This window comes from Mesoplodon densirostris, chromosome 11, assembly GCF_025265405.1.
Source record: "Mesoplodon densirostris isolate mMesDen1 chromosome 11, mMesDen1 primary haplotype, whole genome shotgun sequence".
NCBI classification, from domain to species: domain Eukaryota; kingdom Metazoa; phylum Chordata; class Mammalia; order Artiodactyla; family Ziphiidae; genus Mesoplodon; species Mesoplodon densirostris.
In genome coordinates this window covers 37,622,419-37,635,766 of record NC_082671.1, presented here as the reverse complement: position 1 = coordinate 37,635,766, position 13,348 = coordinate 37,622,419, and the positions used below count along the sequence as shown (strand labels likewise).

Genomic DNA, 13,348 nt, shown 5'->3' with positions numbered 1-13,348 from the left:
CTAGCTCTTTGCTTAGGGGAAGAGATTTTGGAAGGGAGGGAAGGTCTCTGAAGTTTAAGGAGGGCTTCATGGAGGATATAGTGCTTGAGTTGAATTTTAAACTATGAGCAAGAGTTAGCCAGATGTCCAAGGAGAGGGAAGGACATTTCTAATATATGAAGTAGTGTGGGAAAAACATGAAGACCTGAAAGAGCAAGGTATGTTCAGAGAAATGCAGGTTACTTAATATGGCTAGCTTGGGTAGGTGAGGGCAAGTAGAAGAGGTAAGGAAGGTAGCCAAATCATGAAGTGCCTTATATGATGTTTTAAAAAATTTAAATCTTGGGGAAGGGATGAAGGGGGAGTAAAATGACTTGATTTGCATTTTATAAGGATTATTGACTTAGTATGATGGAAGGATCAGTGCTGGTTCCAGGTATTTCTATGAGAAGGTGGAGATGGCAACTTAATTAGAAGGCTTAATTAGAAGGATAAGGCTTTTGTCTTGAAGCTGTACTTGAATAGTAAACACTCTATATTTTTTAAAAAATAGATTTTATGTCTATTTGTGGTGACTTGAGAGGCCAATGAAGCTTAATGCATGGGGTCCACAACCACTCTTCCTGACACCTTCGCTTTCCCTACCCCGCCATGCCCCTGCATGCCACCATTGAGTATGTTGGAGGAGCTTGAGGCTGGAGGGACTCATGAAGTACTGAGAGCCTTAACAATGATCATTACAGTAGGTTTGGAAAGAAGGGGATAGATAAGAGAGAAATTCAAGTTGTAGGACTGACAAGGTTTATTTGTTGAATTGTATGTAAGCTTGAGGGAGAGCATCAACCAATGTAGTTCCTGTGCCATGTGGAACTTTTCCATAACTATATACTACATATAATAATTGTAGTATGAAAGTTATTTAAGTGATACATAACCATGTTTTCCACTGGAAAAAAAAAACAAGATATGAGAGCACTAGCATAGTTCTTGTAACATGACTTTGTCATACACCAAGGAGGCTAAGTATTTACAGAAACTTATTAATTAACATGGTATCCCTCGATATATGACAATTGTGGGATTAAAGTGTTTCATAATGAAATTGTTTAATCAAAATATGTGTCTTTAAGTTTTGATATCAAATGATTCAAAGATAAATTCAACAAAGCTGGTAATGTTTAAGAAGTAACCATTATAGTACAATGCTTAAGCACACAAATTCTGGAATTTGGCTGGATCTGAACTCTGGCTTTGCCACTTAACTGGCTGTGTGCCTTGGCTTCCTTGTTCGTAAAATGGGGATAATAATAGTACTGACCTGAAAGGGTTGATGTGAGAATGAAATAGGTTAGGATGTGGAAAGCGCTTAGAACAGTGGCTGGCATGTAGTAAGCACTATATATAAATGTTCACTAGTTCACTATAGACATCTGTATCAATATATATACATATATATTTTGTATTTTTCTAGTACAATAGACTTTTTAAAACATTTAAATATGTCCCATCTTTCATTTAACTATTTTTACTTTAATCGGAACCACAAATGCACTTTATGTTTGAGAAATAACCATCTCAATCTGTTGTTTTGATCTCTTTATTTTACTTATACATCCTGCTGAACCAGATTCAAGTCCTATAAACATACAACACATTTCTTTTATTCTTACTATCCAGTACTGATGGAAGCTCAGAGAGACTTGGTCTTTCTTACTTAGGGCTTGTAAACCCATTTTATTTTGATAAATGATTTGACTAGAATAGTATTCCATAATTTCTTAGCCATTCAGGCACCCGGTATTTTTTAAAGTGTTATGAGACTCAGTCTTCCAGTGTCCACGTATTTTGTAACTTCAATGTTAGCAAAATCTTTGTTACCATCCATTTCTCTGACAGAATTCTACTCTTAGAAATATAAATATGTTGAAGAAATTGCTAAGTTTAACAATAATGTGAAACAAACTATTTAAATTTTGAAAAATAAAAATGAAATGGAAATGGAAATTCTGGTCTTTATCACTTTATACAAGTAGAAAGGGAAGAGGTCAAAATTGGAGATATAGGAAATTAAGGTAAAAGTTTGACGTCTTGCTTTAATTTACTGTTCCCTGGTCAAAACTCATTGCAACAAAAATCTCTGTAAATCAAAAAGATTTCTGCTCCCTAGCCAGTACCCTACTAATTTTAGTTTTTATTCAATATGAAATAATTCCAGAACTGAAAAATAATTGGAACAGGCTCTTAAAGTTGATTATAACTGGATTGACCTATATGAAGGCCATATTCCAGAAGGCTGACCTATCATTTTTCAGCTTCGACTTCCTTTTCTTCTTATTTTTAAATAAGGCATAATTTCAATTTAGAGCTTATTAAGTGCATCTGAGTTATGGTTTGCTCATGTTTGTAATTAAAGGTAATTTTTTTTCTCTCAGAGCTCTTCTTAATTTTCTATAACAGTTTCTTTCATGTATTAAAAAGAGCACTGGAATAGGAGTCAGAAAACTAACCACAGCTTTGTCATTAACTTGTGAGACCTTGAACGTATCAGTAAACCTCTCCAGATCTGTCACTTTATTTTTCAAATGAGGAATTTAAATTAGATAATCTATTCAGTTCTGAAATTCTGTGATTTTATGAACTGTCATTGTTTTTACTTTGGTTTTGGGTTAGTCAAATCTTAAAACTCAGTACTAATTAATGGCTGGGAATTTATAGAAAAATCTGCTTGGTTGTGGTAGGAGGACAGAAATATTTTCCATGTTTGAACATTAGAATTCCTTGCATCTAAATCAAGACTGAAGCATTATCTTAGGAGGGATTAGGAAGCACAATTTTATACATAGTTTCACTGCTTGATAGAAATGAAGTCTAATTGTAGGTTAGACTAGATATCATGGTAGCTTTCAGCCAAGTGAGAGTATTTGTCTAAATAGTACTAATTACAGTGATAAATTGTGCTTTTCTCTAACATCATACACGTAATATGTGGTTGTTACTCTTGACTTTAGTGACATATTTAACAGTCTCCATGAATTGAAGAGCCACACGGCAGTTTATGCAGCTTGTAAAGATATTATGTCATAATATTCCAATGCAGAAATTAGAAGTCTTAAAGACAAAATTTGCAAATGGTGTTTGCAAGTCATAGACTATCATTGTGTAAGTACAGCTCTCTAAGAATCAGGGGCTTGTGGCTCCAGAGCTTAGCACAGTGCCTGGCACTTAATAAATATTTGTTAAATGAATGAATAAACATTTGGAAAGTTTACATGTAGGTGAAGTGATAGCTATAACAGACAGTACAAATTTATTTGAGGCTCTTTTGGGTCTCAAATAAATCTAATGAGGAGGTTAAATTAAAGTTCATAGTTTGGTTGCCTTTTGAATATATTGTAAAAAAAACTTTCTCTTTTCTCACTTTATTGCATTAATACAATATGGTAGATTTCTCAGGTATAAATCACATTGTAGCTAAACAAATAACAACAACAGCAAAAAAAAAAAAAAATGGTAACACAGATTCAAAGTATATTAGCCAAACTTGCTTCTACTCTTTCTCTCAAACAATTTGAGTTTTGGTGATAAACTGTTTGAGGAAGGGAATAAGTACATATTACACTTACCATGAGAACTAAGAGCTCTGGTTCTTTTGATTGCTTTTCTCTGGAGCAAATTAATATTGTTTGCTGTGCTTTAAGTTCTGCATTTGTAAAGAGGAAATACTACAGATAAGCACGAGAGCAATATCCATAAATAAGGAATACTACTATTCAAGTTTGAGCTGGCAATATTTCATTAATAGCATCTGATATTGTATTTACCTTAAAAAAATTGAAGTCATTGGTGTGTTGTTCACTTACTGAATAGATTGGCTTTCTATATTAGTTTTAATTTTTAACCATTTTGCATCATGAAAACACAAACCATTTCCATGGTTTTTTGTGTGTTTTTTTGATAAAAGTTATGGCTTTTCTCCTCCAGAAAATACATATGTGCACCTATACAATTTTTCATGTAATTTCAAGATTTTTTATTAGATATTCTGATGCTCATAAGAGAGGTCTCTTTGACCACAGATTCAGAGCCTGCCTTCTAAACACAAAACAATATAAAAACTCTAGTCAGAATGTATAATTTCCGATTTCTGTATTGATATCCCCAGTGAAATTCTCTCCCATGAGTTCAGTTTAATGCCTTCTATTCTCCAACTTCACCATTCTTACATGTTCATCTTACCTAACTTATTTATTTATATTGAAAGTACATTGGGGGAGTTTTTTTTTTAAAGAAACAAATGGTTTTTTAAAACAATAGACATTCCAATTTCAACTCCCCTAATTCACAAAATAATTTGCAATTAATTGATTGAACGGTATCTACTTTTCCCAGTAGATGGCACTAGATTTACATTCTTTCACAGCATGAAAGGGTATTGATATCATTAGCACATAGGTGCATTGTGAAAACTTAGAAGTATGTAAAGAATATTCAGTTAAGAACACATGGATTTACAACCACAAATTTTTCTGCTTATATGATGTTCAAACAGTATTTGTAGAGTGCAAAACCTTTTTCCATTTTCAACAGGATTCCAACTCCCTTGTGCTTGGACATCTCATTGAAATTGTCTATCATGTGTAGACTTTCTATAAACTAAAACACGTTTTCATAAATTAACTTATCTTGTATCCAAATAGCTGATTTAACAGTAATTTATAGTTTTATATGTAGCTAAATTTTCTTCAGCAGACCACCCAAGAATTAAAGAAAATTTCACATTTTGTTTTGCTATGTTTTGAATTTTTATAGAATCTTGAAAATGTTATGAGTTTAACATGTTGACTGTTAAGCATGAATCCTTTTCTGCATGAATAAAAATATTTTTGGAAGCTAAGAAAAATTATATTTAAAATGTTGATTAATGAGTACTCTAATGCAGCTATATTCTTTTCTAAAACAAAATGTTTTAGTAGCTCCGTGATATAATAAAGTATTAGTTAATGCTGAAAATTTGCTGTACAGCATATGATTATTAGATGAGTTTTAAAAATCGTTTGTGCACAAGACTAAATTGCTATAGAATGATAAATACATCTGTATGAATAAGGTGTTGGGCATATGGTTTGTTAATTTTTTCTTAAATATAGAATAAATTCTTCACATACATTAATAATTATAAAATACATAGCAAAATCTAGTAGGATTTTGGGCATGAACAAAAAATAAATTTTAATTTTGTTTGAGAAATTCTCTAATTAACGACTAAAGAATATAAAATATTATCAGTTCTGAAAACAAATGATAATTCTACAGAGTTAGTTTATCTAGACAATATGCACTTTTGGGGAATCATAAAGGTAGAATTATTAGAAGTTTATTTATCTAAACATGTTCACAGTAATTTACCTGACAGATCATAGAAGAATTTATTAAAATGAGCCATCTTTTGCTCTTAACAAACACGTGTTTAATGAAGGAGTGGAGCGTGAATGAGAGTTCACAAAGAGTCACTAATATTGAGGCTAAATACTTGATGAATATTCATTGTCAGTCTTTTCTAGTTTATAGCTTCATCCCAAACATTTTATTTAGAGACTGAATTTCTTATGGCCGCTTTTGCTAGATACATTTTAATTTAAAATGCTTTGAATAGATTTTACCGAGATGTAGTGGCAAATTATCTCTAATTATTTTTGTGTCTTTGCATTTGAAATCAACCATCTGAAAATTTAAAATCCTCATTTTGTTTATTTTAATTACTTCATTTTTCTCTCTCTTTTTTACATTTAGTATATTTGCACTTGTATTAGTCACTTAAAAATACATGTTATAAAAATATACCATGGTGACTTCCCTGGGGGTCCAGTGGTTAAGACTCCATGCTTCCACTGTAGGGGGTGCAGGTTCAATCCCTGGTTGGGAAACTAAGATACCGCATGCTGTGTGCACAGCCAAAATACATGTGTGTGTGTGTATATATATATATGTATATATATACACACACACACACACACACACACACACACCATGTGATGACAAAGATATCAGTTATTTAGGTGATTTTTAAGAGCTACACATTTATAGAATTTAAATTTACTCAGTTACTACTATGGTAAGCATTTCCTTCAACACTAGATATATTTATTGTATTCAACCACGTAATTGCAAGTGAAGAATGGACTGCTAATCTAACTCGCTAGATTACTTAAATTTTAAGCAAGCAAAGATAATCTAAAATTCTATAGCTATAGTTTTTAAGATTTTGTTTTGTTACAGAAATGCATGTTTGCTCACAGAATATGCTCTTCATAGCATATCCATTTTGATTAATAGTTTAATATTTTCTGTGCAAATTTTAAATAACATAACAGCAAGTTTCAGAGCTTGCTGTACTGTTACTGGTATTGATGAAGAAAGAGATTGGAAGCATAATTTTACTAGTTTGTTTTTACCACCAACTTGCTTTCTGCCCCAGAATCTGTTTTGTACCTTTTATTCCTATTCCTCATCTGTAAACTTAGAATGAAATACACTCTTGTCAAATCGTTCACAGTTAGATATTACCCTCAAGTGTTAACGTTATCTGACATTTCCCAGAAATTTATTCTGTGCAACTTTAATCCCTGGCTGTAAGGGAGAATAAACTGGAAAAATATAAAAAGTCAGGGGTGGAACATCAAATAAGTCTGGGAATGTTGATAGGTTTGATCATCAGAATCTATTTCTATTACAGGAAAACCCTTGGTTCCTGCAAAATGAGCTACAGAAAGGTAGAGATTTTTTTGTCTGTTCAGTTGACTACTCCGTCCTAGCAACTAGAATTATGTCTATCACATAATAGGTGTTCAATAAGTATTTGTTGAATGAATGAATGGTGATGAACAAGTAGCAGCATCTTATGTATCAGAATAATGCCACATAGTAAGTAATGTGATCTCTGTTCTTAAAGAATGCACATTCTGAGAAAAATGGCCTCTCTGGGTCCAAATTTTGTTATCTATAGAATGAAGGGAGTTACATACTTATTGTTTTTATGATTCTATTTACACATTTCCTCCTTTGCTTTACTATTGAAGGAAGGAGTAGAAGAAGTAAGAAGCATCGTGCTTCTTTCTGCCCAGAATGGCTGACTAGCTTCTTGGATTAGGATTTGAAGTAACGACAATTCTCCTGGAGGATATTGAAGGAACGCGTAGATGTAATTATAATTAGCAGGAGGTAGTAGGAGGGGAGGATGGTGGCGTGGGGGGGGGGAACAGGCTGTGGGCACATGGGTTAGTGAAAGATGGGCATGTTAATGTACAACAAAGCACTGGTTCAAGAGAGAAATATATTGAATGAGAGAATTAAATGAGGAAAGCTGCAGATGAGGAGCTTGCTCTCATTAACCAGGTGTGTGACCAGGTCACATAACTTCTTTGAGCCTTGGTTTCCTCTTGAGGGTTTTGGACTAGAAGATCATCAGTTCCCAAATTATGAACACTCACTCTACTAATACCCTGTAAAACTGATCCCGTCATCAAATGGAGAAACTTTGCATACTACTATGTTTTATAAATTCTAAGATGAGCTGTTTTTACATTTCATCATCTTGGTAATGAGGATGCAGCTTAAAAATTATTTTGATAAGAAAGTATTGTGTCATGGTTTGATTGACAACTCTTTTTTACTTTTCTGGTGAAGCATAAAATAATGGTGTGTCAAAATACCACATGTTCAATAAGGCACATCAGCATAAGAAAGTCTGTAAGAAGTCTTCATTAGGAAACCCATGTAACCTAGATTTTCCTGATCTGGTTTGACTGTAGAGACTTCTCCTTACCCCTCAAGAGGAACTACTTGTGAACATTTTTTTCAGAGCCAGTGTTTCACAGGATATGTTTTGGGGAATGCTGGATTAGGTAATCTCATAGTCTTAAATCCAGAGAATTAATGGAATATTAGTCATAATAAAATATTTGAAAGTGGAACTCTAGAGAGGTAATAAAGGATTCAGAGTAGTAATAAAGAAAAAAAATTAATCCATCATTTATTTTTTAAAATTTCACTGGTTTATTAAGCAAATATTACTGTTGCAGTTTTTAAACTAAATTCTAAGAAACATAGCCAGAGCCATCATTTAGAAAACATCTTTTAGGAAGAAAATTTAAATAATAATAATTAAAATGGAGAGTTGAATAAATATTTAAATACAACATACACTTATTTAGGGCTTACTCTTCTTAGGGCACAGTACGAGGTGCTGGGGATGCAAAGATGACCGAAATTATCCCCCAGTCCCTCAAGGATATATTGAATAATTCAGAAGTCTTATGCCTTTTCTTTAGTTATCTGGCTGATAAAGAAAACTGTAAATTTTTTGAATTTTTTTTTCTCCAGAATCTCTTAGATTTTCTGGAATGTATAGCTAGACTCAGATTTAGCTGTCCACTGAGTGGCAATTGCAGACATTTTCTGCCCATCGAGCTTAGTTAATTTAGATTTTAAATTGGATTTGGGTGATAATGTAATTTTAGAAATTTACAAAGCTGAGCTCTTAGACAACATAAGTTTTATTTTCTTTCTAACAAAGTATACTTGATGTTACATGGAAATAAAATTCTGCATGGTAATCTAAGAGGGGGCTCCTTTCCTTCCTTTTTGTGGGTGGTTACCTCTCATCTCCTCAGTCTGTGCTCCCAAGGCGGTGAGGGAGGATGGGAGAGAGAACTGTTTTTTGCAAGTCTTTGATTGCATGTGAAACGTAGAATGGAAATGAGCCTGTCTGTTTAAAAATTTTTTTTTTCTGTACTGGCTATGATGTTCTAGTGAAGACCCATACTGGAAAAAAAATTAAAAACAGCGAACTCTAACTTCGTCAGACATTTCACATGCAATCAGATAGACTTTCTCTTCCACTGTTGTCACTTGATGATGGCAGTGCCTTTAAAACTTCTCTTTTTACTCATATGCTTTGCAAGTAAGAAAATGCTTTTTGGATCAAGACATGTTTTAAATATTTCCCTAAACTCTAGTCTTTATGGTCCACATTAATACAAAAGTCATTGCTCTTGTATTTGCATTACATTTTGAAGTACTGATGAGTACTCTTTAGTTTTATTTGCTACCCTTAGAGAATGCTGATAAAATGACTATCACGCATGTATTCAACAATTAAAAATTTGTAACCCACAAGTAAAAGAAATGTAAAATGTGGTTTCTATCTTACAGAGTTCATTCAGATGAGTGTATCACTGGATGAATGTAGTGGTAAAACTCTCTGTTGTCACCTCTCAAGAAAATCATGCAGCCTTACAGATTACTTAATATCAAAAGCTAGAATTAAAAATCATATTAACAGACTTTAGATACTCTGGCAAATACATTTACTCCCGTTGACTTACCGTGAGAAAACATTGGCATATTTCCCCTTTAATTTTAAAACTGCCTTATTTCTCAGCTGCCCAATTTTCCCTCTTCCAAATCAGAATCTACACTTTATCTTGGCTATTTTGCTTTGTTAAATTAGCTAATCCCACTTACATGAAAGACTCTTTGATTACCACCTTGACATTGTACATATTAGATCACACTACATCTGTCAGCTTGTCTGGATGGAGTTCTCATCCCTATTTGAATCTTCTCTGACCCTGTGACCCTGTAGATGCTGTTTCTGCAAATAATGTGAGTTTTCCATATCCCAATTATAATTGGACCTAGTCAATGTAGGTGGGCAAAGTTTAAGAGTGTTAATGTCTTCTTTGTTAACTCTCTTTACACAAAACTTTGCATATATTTTTACTATAAGACTGCACATTGTATTGATTGTTTTTCTTATCTTTTCTGCTACAGTATGTGCTCCCCTAAGGCAGAAACCTTGACTTATTCATTTTTAACTTTCCAGTACACATCACAGTTCTTAATTCACTGTAGATGTTTAATAAATAGTTGTAGAAGGTATGAATTAATATTAGGCTCAACAGTTTATGTCTTCAAAGAATTTATAATCTGGGAAAATAAAGCAGAAACAACTGACGACATTTGAGAATAATTGCAATATATTATATTAGCTCATGTAAATAGTACCCTGCAGGGTAAATACACTAGTACTAAGGATATTCAGATGGAAGATCAGAGTAGGGGTGAATTTATCAGGATATGTAGACTTGGAAGGAAAACTTCCTTGAAAATATTTTCTTAGTTTATCTATTCAAACCTTCAGTATGGAAACCAGAAGGTCAATTTTATCATTCAACTATGCACCACTAAAACATATGGTCTTGTTTAATTCAAGAAGTTTAAAATGGTGTGTTGCCGTGGCATGCTTATACGTCCATTAATGTTAATTAGAACTCTGGGCATGCATCAATAGAATATAACTGAAACTGCTCTGTAGAACTGTCTTATATGAAGTAATAGAAAAACAGCAAGAAGGCATTAAATGTGATTATTACTATGAGAAATAAAGATATGATTTTTCTCCCATATAGAAAGGAAAACAAATCCTTACCTTAAAAAGAAACAATTGTCTGCTTTCTGATTCCTAAGACCTAGAGTTTTTGTTTTTTGTTTTCCTTTGTGTTATATTTAGGACTTAGAGGACAGATGAAATTAAACTGAACCTAAATGTAAGAATCAAGAATGTTTTTAAAAAAGGGAAACTAAGTTGAGGTACTAATTTTATACTTTCTTTAGTTATGGATGTTCCCTGCTACCACCTGAAGTGGAGAGCTATTGAGCTGTCTCCGAAGGGTAAAAACATTGTTTGGCCAAAGGATTTTGCTCTCTAGGCCTATCAAAAATTCATCACCAAAGAATGTCTGTTGAGTATCTTACACATGGCTCCAGGTTGGGAATGATGATCTATAGTCTGAAAGGGATGACATTAAATACATAGAGCAAATTAGCAGAGACCACATGTCTAATTCTGTGTTCAAGGTTCAGCCAAATACTCTCTGAGAGCTATTTTGAGTATAGCACTTGACTTAAAGGATTTCACTTGGAAGAAAGGAAGGTATGTCAGACAATGTCTGTACTAAGATGTGCAATTGTAAATTTCCAGATGTAAAAGCATATTCTTTTTTTGTTGTTTACCTACTCCATTCATATTCAGGTTTTAGTACTTGCGTTGCAATTACTTGTCTCCATCTCTACCACTGGAGTATGAACTTTTCAGTGTATTCATCTCTTGCATTGGCCATTTCCACTGAGTGTTCAGAAAGCTCTCCTTTCCGATAGCAGCATAGTCAACTTCCTCTCCTCCTTAAGGCAGGGCGGTGCTCAAAAGTCACCTCCGTGAGTCTTACCTTGACCACTCTATTTAAGGTTACAGCCCTTACTTCTAGCACTCACAATCTTCTTTGCCCTGCTCAGTTTTGCTTTTTTTTCCATCCTGTATACTTATCACCTTCTAAGAGGCTATATAGTTTTCTTACTTATTTTCACTGTGTTTTATCTGTCTTCCCCTACCCCTGCTGGAATGGGAGCTCCATGAAAGTAGGATCTTTATTTTGTTCACAGATATATCTTAAATACTTAGAATAATGCCAGCATATAGTAGGTGCTCAGTAAGTAATTATTGAATGAATGAATGAGTATTTTACTTAGCACAGTGCCTGGCACTCTGTAAGCACTCAACATTTTTGATGACTTAAAAAACCAGTAAGAAAAATGTCAGATCAGTGGTCCTCAAAGAAAGTCCTGCAGCCCTAGTTTCATGGAAACCAGAGGACTGAAGCCAGAATGGCATGGCATCTTAGATGTATGTTAATCTCAGGAATGTTTTTCCTGTATAGGTCTACGTTGAGAGAAAAAATCAGAAAAATTGAGCATGCTTCTACAAGCATGGAGCTTTTCTTTCTTGTGCTTTGCATTTTTTTCTTAAAGCCTTTATTAAATTACTAGAGTGCAAAACAAACAAAACACAAGAGAAAAATGGTTCGTGGCATATAATTTTATATACTATTATAAAAATGAACTAGATTTGGCTTTTATAAATGCCCACTTATTTAGAAATTCCTAACAGTACTACATCTGGGATAAAAGTTTCTTTAATTTCCCAGTATGACAGACTAATAACCAACTAAAAATCATAATTTATAGTGAAAATTAAAATACACCATTTTTAAATATAGTAGCAAGATATTTCAACGTGAACTTTACTGTTTTAACCTAGTTAATTCAAAGCAAAACAAGATAGTCTTATCTCTTATTCACTTATTATTTTGGGAAGATATTTAATAGTTTCATTTTTTCTGATCCTAGGACCAAAATTAAAGTTATGGGATCTTTGGATTTTGTTTTGTTTTGATTTTTCACACTGAAATATAAGATTTATGACTTAAAAGTGCTCTAAGATTTAGTTAACAGATTTGATTTACTTCTAAACAGGACTTTAAAAAGCCTTTCAACGTTTTATAGACTTTGTGAGAATCCCGTTTGAACCTTGTCACTGACCCTATGCTGAAGGAATGAACACAGAGAAAACAGACATTGGATAATAGACAAATCTTTTTACTTTTCTGGATGTACTGTGGTGATTATTACTTTTCTCTCTTATTATCTTAAGTTGTTAGTGATAGTTTTCAAGCTGAAAGTTATTGCATAATTTAAGAAGAAAGAAGAAATTTGTAGCATAATTTTTCCATGGGCATTGCAGTCAGATAGCCTGGGATTTGAGTCAGTATATCTATTTGCTGTTTGTCCTTAGTAAGGTATGTTACAACCTCGCTGAGCCTCAGTTTCTGTATCTGTAAAATGGGTGTGATATCTACCTTCTAGAATTATTGAGAGGATTAAATGTAGTTATGTGAAAGTGCCTAGAAATGTGCCTGGCACATAGTAGGCACTCAAGTTTTAATTTTGTTCTCTTCTTTCAATTCTCATTTTAATTATTTTTAAAGATAACTTGTGAGGAAAATACTGTTCTAAGGGAATTATTATGGAAAAATAGTTACCAATAAAATATTGCAGCACACTGAAATACCTGATCTGGTTACCTTTTAAAATACAGTTTTAACTTCAGAATTCACCGTAATCAAAATGATGATATAATACTGCATTTGTTTAGACAGTGTTTGTTAAGTGCTAATTGCTATGATCCTTATAGCAGACCTCTGAGGGTGGTAGCACATAGAGAGACCTATTTGTCTAAGGTCACGTGACTAGGAAGCAGGCAAGGCAGAAAGTGAACTCTAATTCAAGACGATACTGGCTTTGAGGCAACAATATGGAACAAGCTTTGATATAAAAAGAGATTTTGGGCATATTTTAGCAAATAAATGCCCTTGGATAGGGTTCAAGGTGGGTCTGATATATACCAAAGTTACTCTGTAAGGAGTGGTGTTATGATTAGATACCAAAGTGGCAATATTACCCTCTCAAATATGCT

General features: G+C 33.3%; 1 protein-coding gene across 2 annotated transcripts in view; it reads left to right on the top strand.

Annotated features, from left to right (window-relative positions):
* The window catches only part of MSRB3 (methionine sulfoxide reductase B3), a 156,565-nt gene that overhangs the window by 33,406 nt on the left and 109,811 nt on the right, over nucleotides 1-13,348 (top strand). The window lies entirely within an intron of this gene.